The sequence below is a fragment of the Dermacentor andersoni genome, chromosome 5 (assembly GCF_023375885.2).
Source record: "Dermacentor andersoni chromosome 5, qqDerAnde1_hic_scaffold, whole genome shotgun sequence".
NCBI classification, from domain to species: Eukaryota; Metazoa; Arthropoda; class Arachnida; order Ixodida; family Ixodidae; genus Dermacentor; species Dermacentor andersoni.
The window spans coordinates 185,631,099-185,655,910 of record NC_092818.1 but is presented as its reverse complement, the minus strand read 5'-3'; positions in this window follow the sequence as shown (position 1 = coordinate 185,655,910).

The window sequence follows — 24,812 nt, the reverse complement described above, 5'->3', positions numbered from 1 at the left end:
GCGTTGTGTGAAAGGTGGAAAGGCGACAGCAGATATGCCGGCAGAGGCGCATTTGAAGATTTTATATTTCCCCCTTTTTTCTTTTCTCTGACCCGATCCGGTATCGCCCGTTGATCTCCCGTTTCAAAGGGATGGGGCAGCAGACATCATCATCATCATCATCATCATCATCATCATCATCATCATCAAGAAGGCTTGAAGTGAATACCAGTGGTCGAATATGGAACAGTTGTCTAACAAGGACAAGCGAAATTCTTTGTTCGATTACCTAAATTGCTGATTTAGGCATGACGATTTCCACAACTAGAGGAATAGTTCAGTTCAAATAGTCCGGTTCAGCATATAACGTAGAGAATAACGTGGAAAGAGAAGGGATACCGATTATCGAGGACCGAATGAGAAAATTAAAGACATCTCTTAAAGGGCTCTTTGTAGGAAAGTAAGTATAGCAGGTATACTAGAAGAGCACGCGTAACAGACACTGGCGAATGGTGTCAAGGCTATAGTATTTGTTTTTCTTGCTGTGCTATTTCGTTCCGGTGTTTTATTGTGTATTGATTTCATTGTATTCCTTCAATGCCTATGATAGTTAGTGTTTGATTGTTGCCACACCTGACATCATGTAGTATCGTTCAAGATTTCTGCTATATATTATGGTAATTTAATAAGTTTTGTTGCGTTCAAGATTCAGTTCGATATATTCCTATTGAGCTTGTGCGCTGTTATAGTGTCCCACTTCCTACCACACCCTGGGAAAAAAGCTAGTGCGATATAAATAAATAAATAAATAAATAAATAAATAAATAAATAAATACTGTGAAAATTTTCAGTTTTCATTTAAACCGCTCATTGAATTTCATTTTGATCGCAGCTGTCTACGAAGTTATATTTGCAGTGGCGGATGATCAATGAGTATTTTAGAAACTATCATGCTTGATGGGGTGCGCATGCGCTTAGGGGACATATGGCAAAGCTGTTATGGGTCGTATACAATGTCTAGAGACCAGATTTTGGGCAAATGTCTATTTGTTCTTACGCGCCAGGAGCCCACCCTTTTGGTGTATGAGCAAAAACTACGGTTTAAGAAGTGGCTTGGCACTGACATTACACTGCCTATAAATACCTATTTCCGTCGTTTGTGCCGATATATGCCTATTTGTGCTTTTGGCACGTAAAAAATGCTTTCTCGAACGCTTTTTTTTTATTGCGGTCACCATTATATGGTCGCTCCATGCGAATGTTCGCCGTTGTCGTCGCCATCTGTGTCGACGAATCCGCGTGCCGTATGCTGTAGGTGTCGAGGGAAAGCGTGCGAGGCCAAGGTGCGAAGGATGGCTGCTTGCGGATTGAGAACCTCTCCTCTGCTCAGCATAGCGCCGAAAAGCGACGGCTTGCTCAATACGGCTGCTATCCTTCAAATGTGAGAAGTGAACGCTACGTTCGGTTCCAACCATGAAAATGGGCTACACGAATTGAATTGATAACGCAGGTAGTTGCTTGCGAGCCGTTTATAGTACTTAGTTCGGCCCCTATAGTGCTTAAATTAAGGCTTAAGTGCTGCTTTAGGCGACTAAAACCAAGACTTTAGTGCCTATAAATCCGCCCTCTACAATGACATACTGCTAGGTCTGCTACTCCTGCTTTGATCATTGCTATGCACAGAGATAGACAAGCAATTCGCGTAACAATATGCATGTATTTTATGTTATTATACGTATATTAGTTTTCTGGATTGAGCACCTTCGCTCCTGATCATTCTAAGTGAAAATCTTGTTTTGCTTTATTGTGCAATAATCAATGGTGCATTTTGCGCAAGCACTCAATTCTTGGCCTGTTCCTTGTAAATAGTATTCGCCACGCATTAAAAGAGGAGCTAGATCTCAGGCTCTGCAATGCGTCGAAATAGCAGCAACAGCAAGAGTGCGTTTCCGAAACCCGTCTCCATCATTTCCGCCCAAGACAGTTTGGAGAGGGAGGTTCAACGTGCGATGACAAAGGGCGCCCTTCTTTATTTTGATATATTTGCTTTCTTATTTTACTTATATTGCTACATCCGAGCAGAGACCACTGGAAGCGCTATAAAGAACTACAGAGACGATCCAATCATTCTGGCGTCAGCCGTGACCTCCTCCGCGTAAGCAGCCGCCAGAAGTGGAAGATGGGCCAAGAGATCGAGGCGTTTTCTTTGTTGCTCGAGGCTCTCGTTTAAGCGTGGGGGCGCTATCGGATGTATCCATTAGGAGTACAAGGAGGAAGGCCTTGTGAGCATTTCTTCTTCAGCTCTCCAGACGCTTTTCTTGCCTCCAAGTTTGTTGAAAAGAATCGCGGGTGACCGGAACGGGGCACATCACCGCTTTCATTAGACCCACAAGGCGTGTGTAGGCGGTGACGTGTGCGCACTCGGTTAGGTGGTAACACAAAATTGGATAAACTCTTGTACGTCAGCGATGGCGTTTCGCTCGATAAGAGACTAATCTTCTTAGTGGTCGCTGTCAACGACAACCTTTAGTGGCAGGTATCAATATCTTTGCTTAAGAGAAGCACGTTTCAAGTGCAACTGAAGCGTGAGGCATGCTCGCGGACCTCATATGTCCGCAGACTCTTCTGGGACTTTCTTCGTTTATTCTCTGCCATTGATTAACAGATAAATTGTATAATTCCCTAGGTGTTCAAGAGGAAGCGAGAATAATAAACTGGGAAGTAGGAATATTCAAGTAGAACCTGATAATTTCTTGCTGATAACTCGTGCCCTTATGTCACGAAGTTCAATTTTGAAGTTAATTCGTGCAGCACTGGATATATAGTTTTCTCAATTTTATATCAGTAGCTAAACGAAAAGAAGCCTTCGACAGCATACGCCGTAAAAGGCTTTTATGTTTATTTTCATCACAATAAATAGAAAAATATGTTTATGAGGTGTATGTAGGCGGGGCTCTTCGAGTAACAGATTCTAATTTTATGTCTGTGTCGATGAATAGAGGGAAAGAAAATGAAAATTACGTGGGGCGAAAGGAATACCCGATGGGTAGATGTTTGGGCTAGTCTGTACATTGTTAAAAAAATATCTTTCATAAGCGTATAAAAAGCATTTCTTTCCTTATACCTTCGACAACCTAGGCCGTGGTTCTATTTGGGCGTGCATATGATGATAACGATATATTTGTGACCCTTTACAAGGCAGCGGACTACGGGGAAACAAGGCCTACCTATTGTGTATGCATGCAGACAGGCGAAGTAAAAATAAGAGTGCGAGACAAAGACACGGCAGTGACAAAGAAAGGGAAAGTCGCATGTGCTGAGACAGAGAGACGAACGCAAAGAAGAAAAAGGAAGACACAAAGGTGCCCTAAGTATACAGAAAAGAGAGAGCGGACTTTCCTGCAGCGTCCATTGTACCGCCGATTATTGCGAGATGGATCGGACGTCTGGACACAGTCGTGACGCGGAGCGGGTTGTTGGGAAAGCTGGTTTTGTCACGTTCCACGTCCAGCTCCTCGTTGCGGCATCGCCAAAAGGAACGTTCGTTCACCATCACTAACTTGACGGCACAGACGACGATGATTTTACCATCGTTAATGTTTTGATCTTGAATGAAGACAGCGCTAAAAAATGGAGAAGTATAAAAACCGAATATAAAAAAAGGCGAGGCTCGTTTTCTGCGTCTTTAACGCTGACTTGTTTCAAGATGAGCGAAAGAAAAAAAGTAAAGAAAGAAAGAAAGATCAGCAAACTAGCCTCTGCTTCCACATTAATGTTTTGATGACTTGTGGTTTCCTTTTGCATGATTTTGAGGCTACATACCGAGCTTGACAACATGAAAGCTCTTCGTGCACGTCAGTTTGGCAGTATGCCGTGTTTAGCACTGCGGCGATTGACAGTTGGGCAGACTAAATGCTGTGTAGCACTTTTCTAAAGGAACCCTTCTCGTCCGCACCGTCACAACGGAGTGTCTGATTCTAGAGCACTTTCCGTGGTATGTCTTATTGCAAACAACTTTACTGAGACAAAAAAAGCATCTGTTTTGTCGGCTATACAAAATATAGGGATACGTTTCTGATGTGCTTTAATATTGACGGTAATCTTAACTTGTACGATATCAGCAAAAAAACAAAACAACAACAACAACAATGAAATGGATCAGAGAATGGTGCAACATCGTTCCTTAGCAATTGTATATGCTCATTGCTTGCATGCTGTATTTCTGATGCTTTTTCTCCTGTAATATACATATACAAATATTGTCGGCTTAGTGTGTCCATTTTATGTTGGAACTAGAGCATCTATGTTGTAACACGTGCATGTGGCTAAAGTACACCAGGTGTCTTGCCGGCGGAGGAGCGCTGATTCGGTTAGCAATAATTTTTCCTTGCATGTGCTGTTCTTGTGTGGCAATAAATTTCATATTATTTAATTAGAAACAAAGTATTAGACCTGACAGAAAACATACGCAGACGCTAGCGGATAGCGCGTCCGCTGTAGAGGTCGAGTCACCGGCACGTTTTGTGCGAGCGTTCGGCTAACGACCTTGCCGGGGCACAGTAGAGAAAGGCGTGCGCTGGGCACGTGGAACTCGATGGTCGCTCTCTGCCGTACGTCGTACCTAAGTTACTCGGCGAAGAAGGAATCCAGCGCAACCCCGTATTCTAAAGCGCGCCGTAAATATGGAAGCAGGTGGGCGCACACAAGTGACTCGCGACTGCAAGATCTCCATGGTGCCCTGCAAGACTGCAAGGGGCCGTGCAAGGCACGTGCAAGCTACCTGCAACTGTTTGTTTGACAATGTGGTGTGGCTTTTGTTTTTTTTATTAACTCCGCTATAAATAAAGAGTCATGGCACCTGTGTAGTAGTAGGTTAAAAAGGAGGAAAGAAAACGTTTCTTTTCCTCTTGAAACGTCGGTTCATTTCACGATCAAATGTTGTGCAATAGCCGTTGACGAACTCAAGACAGTGATGAAATGAAATTAATTAAGAAAGGAGATAAAGAATGTTCATCGATATCATCTCTTTCGTATTATTTATTAAGGCGAAGGCCTTAAGTGGCTCATACCCCCGATGGTCTGGAAAACGCGACGTGTGGTACAGCAAGTCACGTGAGCTCGCCTCGCACAGACACGCGCTCGTGCCACTGCTCGCATGTTCGTCGTTGTCTTCTTCCACTCCACAGTTGACGCTGGTGCCATTCATCATGCAAAAAAAAAAGAAAAAAAAGAAAGAGAACTCCCGACCTTCGGTAGTAGTCGTACCCTTGAGCTCACGTAGAAGTAAAACCCACGACATTTCGTGTTAAGGCGAAGTTAATTAAGTCACGCTTAATTAATATAGAGTTAATTAAGAATCTTTAATACCCGGCCTTTGCTGGGAGTCGAACACACGACCTTTGGTAAGAGAAAATAAGTAATAAGAAGTAACAACCCATTCGAATGAGGATGTCACATAATTTAACGAATGTCTCTTGAGCGCGCAGGCTCTGGCCTTTACCCTCTTTGGCGTATGCTAAAGTGACAGTCAATTATTTCTTAATTTTTCTTTCTTATTCAGCTGGGAAACTTGCTTTCTGAGAAAGACGCATGGGTTTCCTTTGTAGCTTGGTGCTGCAGTCGGGCGTATGACATTTCTTCCCCTTTCACGAACCTTCCTGTACCTGGCGAGCTTTCGCAAAACTTTTTGCCTTGTTTAATGTCCCTGTGCTTTGAATCGTCGATTAATTCACCCTCTCGCTGCGATATGCCAGCCTCCTGGTTAGCTCAGATGGTAGAGCGACCATCCGGAAAGACGTTGGTTCGGCGTTTAAGTTCCCGGACCAGAACGAATTTTTCTACAACTACAAAGCTTGCTTTCTGAGTAATCCGTATAGGTTTCCTTAGTAGACTCGAGCTACAAATCCGGGTGGATGACCCTTTCAGTTATCACCACACTGTCATAGTGCATTCCAATTATAGCGTTTGTCTAGGACAAGCACTAAGCTAACTACGATATCCTTGTGCGAATGATACTCCTTCTGGGTGACGCAACATATTTAGGAATCCCATTTCGGCGCCGCTCTCTGACGGGTGGCGGAAAAAGTCACATAACCGAACTGAACAAGCATCGCAAGATGTCTGCTTGCCGAATCGGTTGACGCAAGCGCGTGTGCAGGAAATGCAGGAAATTCGAACCTCGCAGAAGAGAACGAAGAAACAAACAAACGCGACACACACTAAAAAGAAAAGAAGAAAAGAGCCATCAAGAGAAAAAGTAAGCGACGTGGAGGAAGCGAAGGTTCGACCCCGCAATACGCTATATATCTGACAAGGAGCTTTTTTGTGCGTTAATACACACTCGATGAGCGAAAAGCTTCGGCGATCTTCTTGTTCTTCTTATCCCCTGCTGCTGCGTTTGCCGGTCGCTTGGTGGGCTTCCGTGCCTTCCTTCCGCTTCGTTTTGGCAGGCGTCTGTAGGAAACCTAAACGTACAAGACGGACCATCCAGGATAGAGAGACGCGTTCGGACGAGCATGCACGTATCCCAGGTCATCGGCTCGGCTATTTGTAGCTGCCGAACGACGCGGAAAATTGATGTGGTTGAAGTGGTGGGAGGGTGGGGGCCGAGACAGAAGACACAACGCCGGCGGAAAATCGTCCCTCGAATTCGTGCCCGCCATACACTGCAATTATTCCGGTTATAGCACAGCAGGCGGCATGCATATCTCGGCTCTGAGGAAAGGAGAATAGGTTGACGCATAATACGGTAAACATTAAGTATATGCAATAAATATAACTGACGTTATATATAGCAACGCCTCAATTGTTTATTTCTGCGTGCAAGAACCTACATTATTCCGCTGCGATAAAGACGAACAGCAGAATTGAAACATGAAATATGAGCTGAGAGTAAGATTGCGCTCGTCCCTGATAAAATGGGCGAGGATTGTTATAACAATAGGTTGCCATCCACGAAGCTAAAAATCAACATCGCGAGCTTGTATTACCGTCTGCCTCATCAAAAGCTTTTTTTTAAAATGTCAATTATGTCTTTGCATGTTGGAGCCAAGGTCAAACGCGAGGCCATCCAAGGTCACAGAGTTCGTCGCCGATGCGCGCGCAGTCTCATGCTTTGCTTTTCACGCATGCGCGCTCTCTCCCACGCCTAGTAGTAATTTAATGCGGGAAATGACGCTAATTTCTGCAGCGCAATAGGGAGCACGGATCAGCGTCAGGAAAAGAGAAAGTGGGAAATAAAGATGAGAGGAAGGAAAGAGAAAAATAAGCAACAGGAGTCTCGTCTATTCACGGAGGAGGCCGATGATGAAGGCAGTGGTCGGCAGGGTGCGGCACCCCGTCCGCCTCCACAAACTCCAAGAGGCTGTGGAGAGCTCGGGAGAGCGACGGGAACAGGAGGTCGCGTGCACTCGCACACCGCCAGTGCCTTGGCACCTCCTTGCGCTACTCGTCGGTACGTGCGCGCGCACGGAGCCAAAAGTGGACGGGGTTCGGTTGCGGCAGCTGCGCGATAGTGCGCGTAGGCCTCTTCTCGCAGATACAACGATGGGCCCTCGAAAGTGTCAAGCAGAAGAAGAGCGTAAGGGTCCGTAGGCTCCGCAGAGACTAGGGTATGCGTACCGAAGCGGCGAGGCAGGATGTGAAGCGACGTACCAACAAGGCTATGCGCCGCCGAAGAAAAGCGACACTCCAAGCGAATGGCCGCTGAACAGGTCACCGAGACCAAGAGGCGCCGATTGGAGACTGCCATTATAGCGGGACCCAGACGCATGCCTTAAAGAAAAGTCACTTCGTGGAAGACGAATTTGGTGTGGCGTGTAGCGTCTGCGACCGTTTCTGCTTCCGGTCGCACGTCGCCAGGATGAAGCAGCCCGCGCATGTGGCGGTCCTGGTGCGGCGTTTCCTCAGGAGGACGTGACTTCGTTCGAGCGCAAAGTCCGAACGATCTATTCACGTTCTGTTTTATGCAGGAAGTGGTTGCCGAAGGCCATCTTTAGCCCGAATCAACAAAACCAAGTTTCTTCGTCTCTCAGTAAGGTTACAGAAAGCCTGTACAGTAAGGCTACAGATATGAGATATGAGTCAGGGTCCACTGCACAAAGAATACGTGGTTTAGCTGCATCGCCGGACCACGTTTCTTCACGATGTGTTTTAAGCTGAAGAGAGGAATAAGACACATTTCACTGTTTTCATGGGCCGGTTTTGCAATTTCGTCTGTGCAGTCATTCCTGGATAATCCAATCTGGTTGGACAGCCGTGCCGTGCTGTGCACATTTTGCCGGAAGTGAAACAACAAATCCACTGTGTGATGTCTTGATGAGGATATCACACAGAAGCTTTAACGCCGACTTTGCTCCCGAGCAAACCATTCATTTCTCAGGAGTGTCGATTTTGAACATTCAGAATTGACATCCGCTGTGCTTCCTCTAACGCCGTTACGCGAAGCAATGGGTACAATCAAGCCACTATGTCACTGGCTACGGCCGCACAAGCACTTGTCTTATAATTGACTTCTCTCTCTCTCTCACTTTCTCTTTTACTTACTTTATTTGCTTACAGCCCATTCATCGGCCCATCCAGGTCAAATAAATCTAACGCACTCGCTGGAAATGGTTCAGAATAACCCTACTCGTTTCATTCTCTCTAATTATAATAGAACCGTGAATATCAGTGCCATGAAATCTAGCCTTAACTTACCGTCCTTGTCATCGCGTCGCAAAATGTTCCGTCTGTGCCTTTTTCATAAGTTTTTTCATCACGCGCTGTTACGCAACCAACTTATTTCCCCGCCTCCGTATGTATCGCCCAGACTACGTCACATTCATAAGGTCGGCATTCCATTATGCAGATCCAACGCTTTTTTGCAGTCATTTGTACCACGCACTTCCAATGAGCGGAATCGCCTTCCCGCCTCGATGGCTACCGTCGCCGATCACCAATTATTCAACAACGACATAGCTAGCACTGTCTAACTAGTAACCTTTTTCTTCACATTGTTCAACTTGTACTCACGAACGCCATAGGTAACTTTGTATATCGAGGTGCCATTCGTTATTTGTTTTTGTACACACACACACACACACACACACACACACACACACACACACACACACACACACACACACACACACACACACACACACACACACACACACACACACACACACACACACACACACACACACACACACACACACACACACACATATATATATATATATATATATATATATATATATATATATATATATATATATATATACACAACTTTTTGCCTTATTAACTCCTGTTGCTTGACTTTGCCCGTTTTGCTAGTAACCACTCCCCTCTATAATTCCGTAATGGCCCTGAGGGAATAAATAAATAAATGAATAAATAAATAAATAAATAAATAAATAAATAAATAAATAGATAAATATATAACCAGAAATAAGAGCTAACCTGCACGACACCAGCAAACTGTCAAATGTGTTTGTCGAAATTCTAACCGGAAAACAGAAGGACCCTAGTTTATTCCTACTAAATTTATACAGCTCACCCAGGCAAAGGAAGGTGAGGTTCAGGGCTCTGCTTCGCAAGGCCCTCAAGATTTCAAGCAACCAGCCACTGTTGATAGTGGGGGACTTTAATGCACATCACCAGGAATGGGGGTACCCGCGCGAAAGCCCGAAAGGCAGACAGCTGTGGGAAGATACGCATGACATAGGGCTCACTCTGCACACGGACCCTGAGAGTCCAACGAGGGTGGGCAATAGCGTTAGTAAGGATACATCTCCAGATCTGACATTCTCGAAAAACGTAAAAGATCTAGAACGGCATATTTCGGATCAAAATTTTGGCAGCGACCACTACATAATTGTTTCCATACTGAAAGAAGGCCTTCAAACGCGCAGGGCTCGCGCGCCGGCCGTCGTTGAGTAGGATAAGTTTAGAGATATCAGGAGGGCGCAGGAACTGGGGCCCATCAGAAACATCGAGGAATGGGCGACGGCGCTCAAATCGGACGCTAGATAGACGACAAAAACGCTCGAAGGGGATAACGCCCCGGAGATAGCGGACAGCCGTCTTCTGCATATGTGGGAAGCTAAGCAAAGCATGGAGCGTCGTCTCAAAAATGAGAAATGCAACAGCAACCTCAGAAGAAGGATTGCTAGGCATAATAAGGAAATCGAAGATTATACTTTTACAGTATGCGAACAAAATTGGGCCAACAAGTGTGACGAAATGGAGGGGAGCATGAACCTCTCCAAGACGTGGAACATCCTCCGGCACTTGTTGGACCCCGCAAGCTCGAAGACTTAATACGGTATAAGATTGGCAAAAGCTAGGCACGCGTTCGTAGGGAACGATGATCATTTCATGAAGAAATTAATTGAGACGTTCGTGGGGGAAACATCGCGAACTGCACTTCCCAACTATGGTGGAGCGCCTAACGAGGCATTGTACGCCCCCATCACAGAAGTGGAAGTGAGGGCAGAGATTGTGACTCAGAACGAAGTCGGCTCCGGGCCCTGACGGGGTAACGAACAAAATGCTCAGGAACTTAGATGATGGTTCCATTAGTTATCTAACGAAGTACATGCAGGAATGTTGGTATAAAGGCGAGCTCCCACAACAGTGAAAGACGGCAAGCATTATTTTAATACCGAAACCCGGGAAGCCTCCGCAATTGGAAAACTTACGGCCGATTTCCTTAACTTCATGCGTGAGGAAATTGATGAAGCACGTCGTCCAGACCAGACTGATGGGCTTCATGGAGCAGGGCGATCTGTGGCCACATGAGATGGTCGGGTTCCGACCTCACTTGTGTACGCAGGACGTCATGCTACAAATCAAACATGATATAATAGACTCAAGGTCCAAAGATGCAAAAGCAATTCTGGGACTGGACCTCACGAAGGCTTTTGACAACGTAAAGCATGAGGCGGTCCTGGAAGGGCTGAACAAGATTAATGTAGGTACAAGGACATATCGATACATCAGGGACTTCCTGACGGGAAGACCTGCCTGCATGAGGTTCCAAACGCTGGAATCCCCCACAATTGAGCTAGGTAGTAAGGGTACGCCCCAGAGATCAGTGCTGTCTATCCTACTCTTCAACGTGGCTATGAGAGAACTCCCCGAGCAATTGGCGAAGCTCGAGTGATTAAAATTTGGTATATATGCGGATGATATCACCCTCTGGGTCAACCGGGGAAGTGATCCAGCCGTCGAAAGCCTGTTCCAGGCCGCCACCGACATCATAGTCGATTACGCGGCCGAGAGAGGCTTAGCGTGCTCGCCGCAGAAATCAGAATTGTTTATATACAATCCGAAACAGTTAAGGTGCAAGGCACCGTCGGAGATCAAAATTAAAGTGGCGGGTAAGGAGGTACCAATAGTCGAGCAAATTAGAATCTTGGGCCTGATTCTCCAGTCACACGGCCACAATGGCGAGACCGTCAAAAGGCTGCAGGATCACGCAATACAGACCCTGTGCCTAATTAGGCGGGTGGCCAGCAAAGGCCGAGGGCTAAAGGAGAAAAATTTGATTAAACTAATACAGGCGTACATATTCAGCCGGGTGAGCTATGCAACGCCATATCTCGATTTGAAAGTGGTGGAAAGAGAAAAGATTGATTCTCTAATGAGAAAATGCGTAAAAGGAGCACTGGGACTGCCCATGTGCACATCCACAGAGAGACTGATGGCTTAGGGGTGCACAACACCTGTGAACTGGCGGAAGCGGTGCGAACCTCTCAAAATGAGAGACTAAGCACCACGAGGACAGGAAGAGCCATATTGACCAAAGTTGGCATAAATCCGGACAGAGGCCCCACCCAAAACGTGGATGTAGATAGGGAAGTGAGAAAAAATCTGATTATCCCCCCCCCCCCCCCCCTGCCAAAAGAACATGCACCCGGAACATAGCAAAGACAGGAGGCATAAACGAGTCGAAGCATTAAAAATCAGATTCGGTAAAATTTCGCAACATGAGGTGGCCTATGTAGACGCGGCGGGAGGTAGCGGCAGTTTTACGGTGGCAACGGCCGTCAGCGGCCGGGGTATTCCCGTGACCGCTATCACTCTGCGTGGGCGCAGCATAGAAGTTGCCCACGAAATTACGATCGCATTAGCTTGCGCTGGAACGGACGCGAAATTTGTTATCAGTGACAGCAAAACTGCCATACAAAATTTTAGCAAGGGAAGGATCTCGCCCTTAGCGGCCAGAATCCTAGGCCAGAGAAAGTTAGATAGAAAAATTCAAATAATTTGGACTCCGGCGCACGAAGCCGTCCCCGGCAATGAGGCGGCCCAAGAGCTGGCTCGAGATCTCTACCGCCGAGCCGCTACGGGGCCCCTCGATGACCGAGGGAGCGGAGAGCGCATGCTAAAATATGGGGAGATCACGCAGCATTATAGATTGGCTTGCAGACTGGTATCCCCGCCAGACCCAAAATTAAACAGACAAGCGCGCACACACACACACACACACACACACACACACACACACACACACACACACACACACACACACACACACACACACACACACACACACACACACACACACACACACACACACACACACACACACACACACACACACACACACACACACACACACACACACACACACACACACACACACACACACACACACACACACACACACACACACACACACACACACACACACACACACACACACACACACACACACACACACACACACACACACACACACACACACACACACACACACACACACACACACACACACACACACACACACACACACACACACACACACACACACACACACACACACACACACACACACACACACACACACACACACACACACACACACACACACACACACACACACACACACACACACACACACACACACACACACACACACACACACACACACACACACACACACACACACACACACACACACACACACACACACACACACACACACACACACACACACACACACACACACACACACACACACACACACACACACACACACACACACACACACACACACACACACACACACACACACACACACACACACACACACACACACACACACACACACACACACACACACACACACACACACACACACACACACACACACACACACACACACACACACACACACACACACACACACACACACACACACACACACACACACACACACACACACACACACACACACACACACACACACACACACACACACACACACACACACACACACACACACACACACACACACACACACACACACACACACACACACACACACACACACACACACACACACACACACACACACACACACACACACACACACACACACACACACACACACACACACACACACACACACACACACACACACACACACACACACACACACACACACACACACACACACACACACACACACACACACACACACACACACACACACACACACACACACACACACACACACACACACACACACACACACACACACACACACACACACACACACACACACACACACACACACACACACACACACACACACACACACACACACACACACACACACACACACACACACACACACACACACACACACACACACACACACACACACACACACACACACACACACACACACACACACACACACACACACACACACACACACACACACACACACACACACACACACACACACACACACACACACACACACACACACACACACACACACACACACACACACACACACACACACACACACACACACACACACACACACACACACACACACACACACACACACACACACACACACACACACACACACACACACACACACACACACACACACACACACACACACACACACACACACACACACACACACACACACACACACACACACACACACACACACACACACACACACACACACACACACACACACACACACACACACACACACACACACACACACACACACACACACACACACACACACACACACACACACACACACACACACACACACACACACACACACACACACACACACACACACACACACACACACACACACACACACACACACACACACACACACACACACACACACACACACACACACACACACACACACACACACACACACACACACACACACACACACACACACACACACACACACACACACACACACACACACACACACACACACACACACACACACACACACACACACACACACACACACACACACACACACACACACACACACACACACACACACACACACACACACACACACACACACACACACACACACACACACACACACACACACACACACACACACACACACACACACACACACACACACACACACACACACACACACACACACACACACACACACACACACACACACACACACACACACACACACACACACACACACACACACACACACACACACACACACACACACACACACACACACACACACACACACACACACACACACACACACACAAAAGAAGGCCAAGAAAATGAGGTTCCGCCTATTTTGTTCCATTTATTTGCTGTGTAGTTTAAGACTCCGCCCCTTTGACCAAGCCGCGTGCATTGCTGCTGCGGCCTCCCCGATTATCGTTGTGGTGCAGGCTTTTCACTCCTGGTGACTGGGACAGCCTGATAAATGCGGCGCCAGTTGGCGGTGTTTAACGCTGTGCTGCGTGCGCGACGCGCGACGCACATCGGCGCTCGGACAACCAGGGGCGCCGACGTGGCGGCGTGTCTGCAGCTGTCAATAACCCACGCCGAGAGATCTTCATTCTCGAGCGTAGGCCGTCACCCTTGTTCCGCAAGGCACCGCAAAACACGACCCAGTAATCTTTCTTGCTCATTGGACCGTGAAGCGCCGGGCCTACGGGTCACGGCAAGCACCGCTATTGTTCGCAGCAGCCAGCATGTTTGACTTCTGCGCTTATTAGGCGAAACTGTGGACGGTGTAACAAAGACAGCAGACACCGCGGCGCGAAATAGTAGCCTCTGTGAAAACTAGAGGAAGGTTCCCGACACTTTAAGCGTGGAGAACTGGTACGTGCGACAATGGGCCAAGCGTGACAAAAACGATGCAAGTTCAGAAAAAGAAACGAAAAAAAAGGAAGGCAGATGCATTCATCTTGCACCAGGTCACAGAACGGGCTCTGCAGCTTTCGCAAATGTCTCGTCATAGCCTACTTTTGAAAATTTCAGGCACGCATGTGGGCAAGCAGCAGGCGTCCACAAACATCGCACTTCGCCGCAGCACAAAGGAAACTCCTCATTGTCTAGAGAAAGCAAATTCCTAAAATATTTGAGCTGGTGCGTGTTTCAACGAAAGACGTCAGAAAGCCAATAACGGTCTTTAGCGAGCTAAGTGAAAAGCGACTAGTGGTGCAGAAGGATGCAGAGAAAAGAAGAAAAAATCGTTTTTTCAGCATTCATGGAGCAGAAGGATTCATTAAGAGTACAAATATGTGGTTTCGAAAAGGAAAATGCTAGTCTGCGGAGTGCGAGCTTTTGTGATTCCCGGCACTTCACGGAGAAAAGGTGCCTTCAGTGTGACTCAATGAGCTGGACACCAGCGGAGACCTAAGCGCTGACAACACAGAGCGGGCCTTTATTGCGTATGTATGACGGGTGACGCATTGTGTTTCTGAGAAAGAAGGTTAGAAAAAAAATGCACATCATAATGCCTTCATGACCCATATAATTCATGTGTGTAAAAAAAGAAAAAAGACGAATAACACTATGGAAACTGGCATCAAAGAATGAATAAAAGGGGGGGGGGGGGGGGGGAATGCAGGAAGCTTAACCACGTTGCTCAGGGTTTGCTGCCCTATATAGTGGTGTAGACGGAACAAGGGAAGGAAGAAGAGGGCAAAGAGATTTACCAAAAAATGATGCGCACGCGGACATACCTTGCATGTATGCGAGCGACATCTTGTGGACATGCTGCGTAAATTTTACGGACATGTCAGCGCTTTTTGCACCGTGCTCGCCATAACTTCTGTTATGGTCACAGCACACGCTGTGTGACAGATGCAACGCGCAGATTGGCCGCGCATCAAGAAGGAGTACCCTTTCTTGATCTTGTGCACACATTACGCGCTCACGCACTTGTGACGTAGTGCCGCATTCCCCTCATTCTTCTAGGCCTTCCACCAAGCGCGAGTGACTTATTGAACTAGTTGAAGTTTTAAAGCAAATTGCGCAAGAAATTCATAAAGTACGAACATACGAATTGCAGACACGATACCTTCGAATTGTAATTTCAACACGCGACTAAATAATTCTGTTACGAGGAAGCCCAAAGAAAAAGCGTCAATTTGAGCACAAATACTCATGCATATGGCTTGGTACCTTGGGATATCTGTGGTGGGATATCCGAAACTGGACATCTCGCGGATGTCCTATTTGTTTACGAACTGGTGCATGGACATTGGCGCATGAATCGGATGTCTTACGGACGACGTGTGTTTCACTATGATCGCGCACGGCAGTTTGTAGGTTGGCTTATGTCTGGGCCTACATTGGGCTTAGATGGAGTTCTAGCGTGTGTTATACTTATGGAGCTGCATATTGCTCGTCGATAACAAGCAAGCATGCATCCTTCTTTCTTGCTGCACCACAGATAGCATATTTATTAAAGATCTTATTTAGATGCAGTTATCTTACAAAAATCAGACAAAAGGCTGAAGCCTGTACCACATAACATTGTAACACATAACACAGGCTAGAACAAATGGATCAGTGCAACCACGTTATCAAAATATGAATAGTCATCTTAAAAAAGACTGTGGATGTACCTGCCTTGCATTAAAGGCAATGCTTGGTACCATTAAAAATATTACATGAGAGGAGCGACCATGCGAGATGCAAAGTGCCATATAGGCAAGAAAATATTTGGGAAAAAAGAATGTAGATACGTTATGTGGCACCCTGGTTTGGGAAGGCACTATACTGCACCCAAGTAAACAATGAAAAAATCAATAAATTATTATTCAGTCAAATTAAATATAAGTTAAAAAGCATCATGCTGGGGTGGGAAGGCGCGAAATTGCTTTTAAATGCTCCGGATGCAGCACGTTGGCAACGTACTTCTGCACGACATAGTTCCCACTTCGCATGCCAACCTGCCACATCGACCCTGGAAAATGGTCGTACAGCAATCACGGTCCTACGTATTTTGGTCATTCTTCTGCCGACGTAGTTGGCAAACAATCTTGGCCCGACTTTTTCCCGTCTATGGCAGGCCATGATAGTTGGCAGCCGAGTTCCCCACAGCAGTTTTCTAATCGTCTGCGGTCTATTCTCCTTGAGAATTGAGGTATCGTGCCGTGATAGGGTGCGGTAATCGTAAGGGGCTGTGATCGCGTGACTGTGCTCTGTCTCTTTCTTCCGATTTTCTTATATATCTATCTTGCTTCCCCGTCTTCTGGTGTAGGGTGGCTAACCGAATTTTCTATTCAGGTTGACTTCCCTGCCTTTCTCTCTTTCTTTCCCGTCTCTCTCTCGTCACCTGCAGTGTTTAAGAATGAACGAATGCCAAGGATCGCAGTCTGAAACACGACGCTATAGCTGGCGACCAGGGATGTTCACGGAAAGACCGCGGCGCCCTTTATTAGCCGTACTTCAGCCCTTGAGCCCCGAAAAAGGCAAGACGACCTAAACGAGCTCGGTATGCAGACGATGCGTATACTAATGCGTGTGGGCCGTTATAAGAGGTCGCTGAACGGCGCGAGGCCTTGTCAGCTCTTGGCGGCCGAGAGCGGCGCGCGGCCCATTCTTTCTTGGCAGCCACGCCATTCTGTCGCTCTGGGATTCTTCCCGGCTCGCCGTTGGCGGCGCGCGTCGGCGATAACGTTAGCTCGTGATGGTACCGGAGCTTTGCGCGTGGCTGTGCGGAAGCCACGGCGTGCTCTTCGCTCACTTTGGCACGCGTGGAAAGAATGCGTGGTCGCTCGTGGCGAGGCGGCCCAGCGAGTGAGAGCGACAGGGAGAGTGATGCGAGTGTTTAGCTTCATTGCGACGCGAGAAACGCGAAGCGATGGCTGTCTGAACGGCTGTGTGTTTTCTCCGTTAGCTTGCGCGGCAGGGTGGCGTAACGAATGGTGACAGAAAAAAAATTACAGTGGAGGAAAAACTCTGTCGTCATTCGGAGCTTGAATGACGTTACAGCAACAAAAGCTCTCGGGCAGATTTGAACGGCGACATCGAGAAGACCGCGCAGAGCTCTGTGGTGCTACAGAGAGGCGTGCCAAGCATGCAGGAAAAAAGAAAAACAGAAAAAAATGTCATGTAGCTCTCTTGAAGCCTAGTCATTAAAGGATAAGAAAAAGGAGGAATGGTCTTTGCAATCACTCCGAGTGGCGGCGCGGGGTTCGTTGTATGTTTGTCTTCAGCACCACTCGGAAATTCGAACGCGCTGTTAATCATGCAGACGCTCCGGAGCTGGTGTTGCCTTTCCAGCGGCGACAATACTTTTTTATGTTCAGAGCAAGAACGAAAGGCATCCCGAATGTCGGGAGCAGAATAGCAAACTGTACGGGCTAGAGAAAACAATGGCAACTCCTGTGCAGTGGCGTACCAACTATTTTTCTAGTGGGGGGAAGTCCTATATCTCTCTCTCTCGCTCCCTTTCTAATATGTATATATCAGAAAGTGATCTTTGCAGCACATGCCATCTGGGATAGCTCTGCCGCCGCTACTCATTGACGCCACGCCAACAACGGCAGCGGCATTACTGGAAACTTGTACATAATTTCCCCTTTGACTTCTGCAGTACATGTTCGTTTTTCGTGTGCTTTACCACAAAGCCCGACACGGAAGGCTCCTTCCAAAGGAAGCGGAGCGAGCCGTCGTGCACCGCGAGTGGGAGGGAGGTTAAGTAGATGCCGCATCAGCGGCCGCAGACCAATAAATGATGACAAGTTCTTTTATTTAATGTGTTAATGACATGTTGATTTGCTGGAAAATATTAATTGGAGGTTATACGGAAGTTCATGTTCACGACTGGGCGGAGCAAGCATACTCGGAGCGGGCACACGTGGCACGTATATTGTAAATTTCGCCTCCCTTGCCGATTACCCGATTGTCATTGCAATAAAGAAGGGTGAAAAATGCGTCAGTGAAATTTATTTTTGTCATAGACAGATATGGCTTTCAATCGTACATTATGAATCCTTAAAGTCTAGTGTTGTCAACATTTTAGGAAGCGGCCGGTCACTGAAGTGAGACAAAAAAAGTCGCTAACACTGTCGCTATGACTGCGAAGTGGATTCTAAGAATGTAGGGGTTTTGAAACACTCTACTATAAGCTAGCGTGAAGTAAATAATTTACCTAGACGTGTCATGTTGGTCTAATGTTCGTGCAGCTGAAGGACAACAGTGAATTCACAAACAGCGTAAAGAGGGCCTTAGCTTTAGTATTGTATTTACTATAGGATACACAAACTGTTCTCTACCTTCGTAATCGAGGCCTGGAAATTTCCTCAGAGAAATGCGCACTAGTGCCATTTACGCGCAAACCCATGGCCAACTACAATGTAATGATAAATGGCCAAATAATACGACGGGTCCGATCGTACAAGTTCCTAGGTGTCATAATCGACAGGGACTTGTCATGGAGCCCACACGTATCATATGTGAAAAAACGGTTGACAGGCATCTGTCACCTCTTCAAGTTTTTCGCTGGCAAGACCTGGGGGATGTCGCCAAGTGCGATGTTGCAACTGTACAGGGTGCTTTTCCTAGGATTTCTGCGATACAGCTTGCCAGCAATAAACAACACAGGTAAAACAAATCTACGCACAATACAAAGTCTTCAGGGTCAAGTGCTCCGGATCTGTCTAGGCCTGCCTCAGAGTGCTTCAACAGTGGCTACGATAGCAATGGCTGGAGATCACCTTGTCAGGACCCACATTGAAATTGAAGTACTCAGGACCCATATAAGGCATCTGACCAGGACTCCTCGTCACCACTTGGCCTCCCTAACAGCGGACAGACCACACACATCTTTCAGCCGGACGATAACCGCACATGATGAATCATTGCCAGCTTGTTTCACCCCGGCTGCGAGACCTTCGATTCCTCCATGGTGCCTCGCTCAGCCAAAAATCAACCTCACAATACCTGGTATCTCGAAAAAAGCTGATCTATCATCGCCAGCCCTTAGACAGCTCACGCTACTACATTTGTACGAGAATTACCGTGATTCTACACATATTTACACTGATGGATCTGTCCTTCCAAGTAGCTCCGCAGCGGCAATCGTCATACCAGCGAAAGCTACAACAATCAAATTTAAGACGACCCACGCGACAACATCGACGGCAGCAGAGCTCGCAGCGCTCTTTACTGCCCTTCATCACATTGGTGATGAACCACCACATAAATGGACAATATTCTGCGATTCGAAGGCGGCACTGCAGTCTCTACTGTCACCTTTACGACGCGGACCACACGAACAACTAATATTCCATATTACAGAGACGTTGCAACATATAAGTGAAGCAGGCCATGAGATAACCTTTCAGTGGCTTCCAAGTCACTGCGGGATTATCGGCAATGAACGGGCGGATCACGCTGCCCGCTCAGCCCATACTGAGGAGCGCCACGTCCCAATTCCTCATTCCAGAACTGACGCAGCACGGAAGCTCCGCCTACTTGCTCGGCAGTGCACCGCGTCGCAATGGAATGAGCCACATTTAAGAAACACGCGACTGTACTCACTTGATCCAACACTAAGTCTTCGAGCGCCATCACACCTTCGCCGTAGAGACGCCACGCTTTTATATCGACTTTGGTTGGGCGTTGCCTTTACTAAAGCCTATGCATTCCGCATAGGGATGACCGACAGCCCAACCTGTGACCACTGCGGCCATGAAGAATCAATTGGCCATATTTTGTGTGCCTGCCCGCAGTACAGTACACAGAGGGCATGCCTTCGCCACGAACTTGACCAACTGGACGACCAAGCGCTATCCGAAAAAAGAATTCTGCAACATCGAAAGGACCTACCGTCACAGAAGAAGGCCGTCCAAGCGCTATTGCGCTTTTTGCGATCTACCGGCCTGTGTGAGCGACTTTAACTGGAACGCCTTTTGTGTGTGTGTGTCTCCATGTGTGCGTGTTTTTTTTTCTTTTTTTTGCGTTTTCCTCTTTGTCATCTTTCTAACCCCTATCCCCCATCCCCAGTGTAGGGTAGCAAACCGGAGACTCATATCTGGTTAACCTCCCTGCCTTTCCTCTTCATTCTCTCTCTCTCTCTCTTTACTATAGGATAGGCAAATGTCGAAGTTTGGAATATTAATAGTTGGTGTGTAATATTTTATTCGCATTCGAAAATGAACTATTCGGTATTTTTGGATATCAAAACTAACCAAATATTTCGCAACGACCGACTGTTAAAGTTGGGTTACTGTTCTCCACCTGCTCAACAAAGTATCGCGAATTATAATTATGAGAAATAAAATAGCGACAAGGTTTTTGACGCAATACAGTAATCAGATCGGCACTACAAGCTTTGTTTTCGGTTTCGCGGCGTAGGTGTTGCGCTTGTCATCTCTCCTTGGGTTAGATCTTGTATACATACATAAATACCCAAGGCTGCATGAACGTGGGAACTACCGTCGCCGTAGCACAATTTGTAGTGCAATGTGCGCGTAATGCACGTTGCGTAATGTGTAATGAGGTTGTGGACTCAACTCTCACGGTCAGCAAGTCGAGTTTTCCTCTATTTTCCATTAGCTTCTCATTTTCGCACTTCAACTTGAAACTACAAATAATTTATCCTATGCTTTCCATTTCCTCATTGTCTGTTGGTTTCATATGGTTCTGACTGACAAATACGTGAAAGCGTTCTCAGAAAACCCGGCCCCTCGGTTCCCGTTCTTTTCATCCAATAGATGACAATCGGCTGTATTGTTCTTATGAACTGCCAATTAGTCTTTCTTGCAGCCTAGGAGCTTTATATGTTACGTTACAGCCAGTGATATTTTTTCTCGTGAAAGGCTCTGTATTCTGTCTAGGGCACACACGTACCTCCTTAGCGTTTTATTTTCTTTTTCCATAACTTTTCATATTTTTTCAACAACTATTTATTGTGCGTTTTTCAAAAGTTGGTCAGTTTCAAATGCCTGTCATTATTGGAAATCTTGTTTGTCACTAGCCTTAACGGTGCCAAGCGGCTATTCGTGTAGTTCTTTCCATAATTGTTGTGATCTTGTGTTTAAAACGATCTTAACTGTGCGTGATAGTTGACTGCATATTCAGTGCAAGCGTGTTCCTAATTATACTGAACGAAATATTCCTGTGTAAATATGTGCGCCTGCGCTTGTCTATTCGATATTCGATACATACTATTCGTATTCGATTCATATTTGGAAAAGTTGATATTTACACGCCTACGTCTAATATTTACATACTGGATTATGACAGCTTAAATTTTTCATTGTCTTCAGATTAGAAGGTTACAAATACAGCACGATTCAAAAAAACACAAGCAGCGTAGTCTTCGTCACATGAAAATGCATTCAGCCCGCATATTATCCCTAAATTTGTTTTGTGCTTCTCGACATTTGTGGTAGCAAACGAGATTCTGTGGAACGCGTTTGGCCGCGTGTTGTTAACGTGGCAATGACAATTATCCGAGCTTTGTGCAGGTTAAATACCATATTCTCACCCTTGATCTACCTGAAAGCCGCTGTGAAGTACTAATTGGCCCGAAAGGCGTTAGAAACGGAGGCGATTTGCTCAGTCACGCTTGAACGAGCTAAGCCGTTCCGATATTTACGCTTTTACGCAGTCGATATGTCTTATACATCTGCTGTGTTCTAAATCTGAACAGAAAGTTTACTCCACTTGGTTTTGGTAAATTATTTCTCTGACACGCCTGCCAAGCGTCTACCAATCGAATGGATTTAGTGACACCGCTGAACCCATAGAGTTCAAACGCTGCGGGTTCAGATAGGTATTGTAATATTCAATTATATGTATATTACAGCGAAAGCTGTGTGTGTCTAACCTTCCGTAGTTTTTTCGGCGTCCGGTGACGGAAACGGACTTAGCAATTTCTAACAAACCCATACGGGTGCAGTGTGGCGGCGCAGATGTCAAAATGCGGAACAGATTAGAACGCTCGCCGAGAACAATAGCGTGATGTCAAGGTTATCGCAGTATATAAGCAACAGAGGTATCGGTGCTAAAAACAGCTGTGTTATTGATGGGGCGGACACGTATAGTTCGTACTCCCGAAGAACATGCGTACGAGGAGCGCTTGAGGAAACAGCAACGAGAACGTAAACGGCGCCGGCGCAAAACAACCACCGACGAAGAACGTTCCCGCGATGCTGAACGAAAACCACAATGGTGAGCCCGGGCACCTCCTAACGAGCAACGACTCCAGACTCGCATCGCAAAAAATGACAACCATTCCGCTCTGTGAAGATGGAATGGCAGCGAAAGCACTTAGCTCTTAGTTTGAGAGCTTTGACTATCGTCAGCGCTCGCTGCCGTTCCATCTTCACAGAGTGGAATGGTTTTCATTTTCTGAATAGGTTTTGTAAATAATTTTGTGACCACAAAGTCAAGGTTATGAGAACCATTGTACTGAGAAGCGCAAACACAACTTGAACCCTGCAAATCATTCCCAAATATTAAATCTAGCCGGCTACAATGCTTTCTACATAAATCGGAATAATAAACGAGGAAGTGGAATTGCCACCTATGTTACAGATCGAAAGAAATGCGAAATGGTTTCAGAATTTACCAGAATCACCGACGACTATGAAATTCTTACTCTGATATGCAAAAATCAAATTATCTCCGTTATCTATCGCCCTCCGACAGGGGATGTGCTGTGTTTTTTAGATTTATTCGAACATTTGCTAGATTACATAAGTAAGAACAACTATTACCTATTTTGTGGTGGGGACTTTAATTTAAATATCCTGGACCAAGATTGGTCTGTTCGTGAGTTCAACACCAGGCTCTCTTCATACTGTTTCGTCAACTTAATTACCCCTGCAACTCGAGTCACACAATATAGCTCTACTGCGCTTGACCTTCTTATTACCGATACTGAAACTACCGTCTGCATTGCTGGCACAGTAGCATCGGATTGAAGCGATCATTGCCCAGTCTTTCTTATTTACTTCTCTCGTTCCGCGGAAAGGGATGCCAGATCTGAGCCTTTGAGTGTTCAGCGAGTTACCCAGGACAGGCTCGTATCATTTAAACAAGATGTCATGAACCATGATTGGTCATTTCTGTTTCATAAAACCAATGTAACAGAATTCCTGCAGGCTTTTGTGTGCATTTACGCGTGACATTTTCCGCTCATAGCGATGAAGGTATCTAAAAAGATACGGAAGCCTTGGGTGACTCAAGAATAGATAAACATGATAAAAAGTAAAAATCGCCTCTATCATTCTTTTTTGCAGACGCGTTTAGAAAAAACGCTCAAACAATTTAAGAGATTTAAAAATCAGCTTAGCACAGAGTTGCGGCAATCCAAGATAAACCATTATCAACTCATTTTTGGACATATTACTCGGCAACGGCCTGATATTGCTTGGAAGACAATAAATGATGTTCTCGGTCGTAATACCAGTATGCCTTCTATCAAAACGTTAACTGTAGGCCACCGTGAACTTAAAGGCAAAGAGCTTGCAGACTATTTTAATACTCACTTTGTTAATGTAAATGTAGCCGATAATAGCCCACCAGACATCAGCACACAA